Genomic DNA, 2,683 nt, shown 5'->3' with positions numbered 1-2,683 from the left:
TTGAGGATCGCCGAAATGCATTCAACGAGTTTATACTTTGGGTATCCGAGGAGCCCCTTTAAGTTTCCGGCCTTTATCAATGCCTTGTTATTTTTATGCCACACCTCGGGTTTGAAGTTGTTCCCGGGAGGCTGTGTCCTCTTGCGTCCGAGCTCCAACGCCGGACTGCATTCAAGGTATCTTTTGCAGACGAGCACCAACGCCGGACCGCTTCCGAGCTCCAACGCCGGAATGTATCCGAGCTCCAACGTCGGACTGTATCCGAGCTGCAACGCCGGACTATGTCCAAGCTCCAACGCCGGACTATGTCCAAGCTCCAACGCCGGGCTGTCATAAATCACCTTGGTTCAAAAAAAGTTAAAGGAGTTTAGTCGAGCTTAATGTCGGAAATGCCCTCTATGGAGCCAGCCACTAGCGCCCGAGCTTTATGCTGGACTGCTTCCGAGGTGGTGCACCACCCCGACCGTGGGCCAATTTTTTGTCAATATTTTTGATTGGTGCAATTTATTCTCTGCTGAGATATATAGCCAGTAGCCCTCAATGTGTGTATCGGTCTAAGACCCGAGATGCACCTGAAGGATGACGTAAGACCGCTGATCCCAGTGGCCACTGAGACTCAGGTTGATTTGTAAAATTGGCCTGAGGATCAAGTCCTAGCTCGGCAGAATACTTCGGGACACAAAAAGCAGCGTGCTCAGTCCTCGAGACTCAGGTTGGGTGCGGCCGACCAACCTGAGGATCAAAATCTTGTCGGAAACTCTATTGCACTTAAAATTTTCTGCATTGAACAGGCAATGCAGTAGCCCCTCGAGACACTGGTCGGGTGGCGACACCAGATCAGGGGATCGATGTGCCCCTTTAATATTTGTAAATAATAAGCCCGAAGCCTAGTAGCCCCCGAGCCTTAATGCGGGCACGGGTGGCCGAGTTAAGGATTGATATCCATAGTAAAATCACAAATTATGTGTAATGACTCTATGTATCCAAGTACTTTACGTCATTAATGCTCGGATCCGCATTGTACAAAACTTTGTTGACCGACCATCAGCTTCCACCTCCTCGGCCAGTAGCCGAGGAGTGTTTGTCCTACTTTATAAAGCCTTTGTGAGGGCAAAGATTTACGACAAACAAGGCAATCTGGCCATACGGTTTTATAAACAAAGGTACGCAGAGAGATATGTTATATTACTGTTTAACATAAGAAATGTCTTCCAAAGAAAATAGTCCCGCTATCGGTTCCTTTCTTTGTGTTGTCATGCTAAGCATGATCATGAAACCTCAGCTCTAATGTAAGAGCAAAATATCGAGGATTTAGTTTGGGAGGCCAGTTAATAGCCCACGGTACTGTTCGGCGACAGTCGAGGTCAAGCCGTAAATACTTCGTCCATTGTTATGAATGGCCCGTCATTTAACACCGTCATCGGATCGCTGACCAGTTTAGGCTTATTGTGACAGTCAGTTTTCGGCTTACTCCACTGAGGTGCTTAACCATGTGAGCTGGAAGCACAATCGCAGTGGTTCTCCCTTTGCACACCTAGCCGAACAAAGCGGAACGTAGGAGGCAAGCGCGGGAGCCAGGCAACCCAACTATTGACCGAAGACACAATTCAAAAGCAATGCATATATAGCAATATCTGAGAATGTTTTTGCCGAATCTCTAAAGGTGTCCGGCGTTGCACTGCGAGGCTTGTGCTGAAAACACACAAATAGTTTAAATGTGTCATAAGCTTGGAAAACCAAAAACGTCAGTAAAAACTTGACGTCCGAACAAGGTCAAGTGTTCGGTGCCAATCCGAAAATTGGTCTTAGAAAAAAAGAGTGCTTCTGTCGTGCTCTAACATGACACATCCTATCTCAAGACTTCAAGTGGGTCATCCTACGGCTTCAACCTCCTATCCCGAGGGCGGAGTACTTCTCATTAGGCCAGTTTAGCAAACTAAACTCTAGCGGCTTTGAGAGAGAAATTAGGCTCCCCGGCTAGTGACCACACGCTCATGTCGAAAAAAGGAGTGATAATTAATAATAGTAATAAAAACTTTGTAACGACTAAGAAGAAGAACACTTATTATAAAACAGCTCATATAAATTTAAGAGCCCCCAAGTGACTTGGGTAAAAGAATTTTATGTATAATGATTGTATGTACCGAAGTACTAATATCATATCTTTGTTCACCCGAACTTTAAACGCGTCTTAACCGACCGTCGGCTTCTCCCTCTCCGGTCAAGGACCGAAAAGTGTTATGTACTCCACCTGTCGAGAATATCGATGGTGTTTCCGATAACCAGGCAACCGGGCCATAAGGCTATAACAGACAAAGCGCGCTCAGGGAACTTATGCTATATTACAGACGAAGTGTAAGAAGCATCTTCGAAGAAAATTGTACCCCCACTGATACCTTTCTTCGGTGATCATTATTACTATGAGACTTGCGCAATAGATTTTTTGTACTCATGAGTTCCGTTGTGTGCCGACCATGATTGAAAACAATAAGAGCGCTAGCTTTCGGCTTCACCCAGTCTGAGGTCAGAGCTCGGATGAGCCGGTCGTGACAATCGCAGAGGTGCTCCCTTTACTTCCTAGCCGAACAATCGGGAACGTAGGTGTAAGCACAGGAGCCAGGCAACCCAGCTTGCAAATCGCTTAGGTCAATATGGTGCATATTGTGGCGTAATACACGAACAA

This window comes from Triticum urartu, chromosome 2 (assembly GCF_003073215.2).
Source record: "Triticum urartu cultivar G1812 chromosome 2, Tu2.1, whole genome shotgun sequence".
Lineage (NCBI taxonomy): Eukaryota > Viridiplantae > Streptophyta > Magnoliopsida > Poales > Poaceae > Triticum > Triticum urartu.
This window is presented reverse-complemented; position numbering follows the sequence as displayed.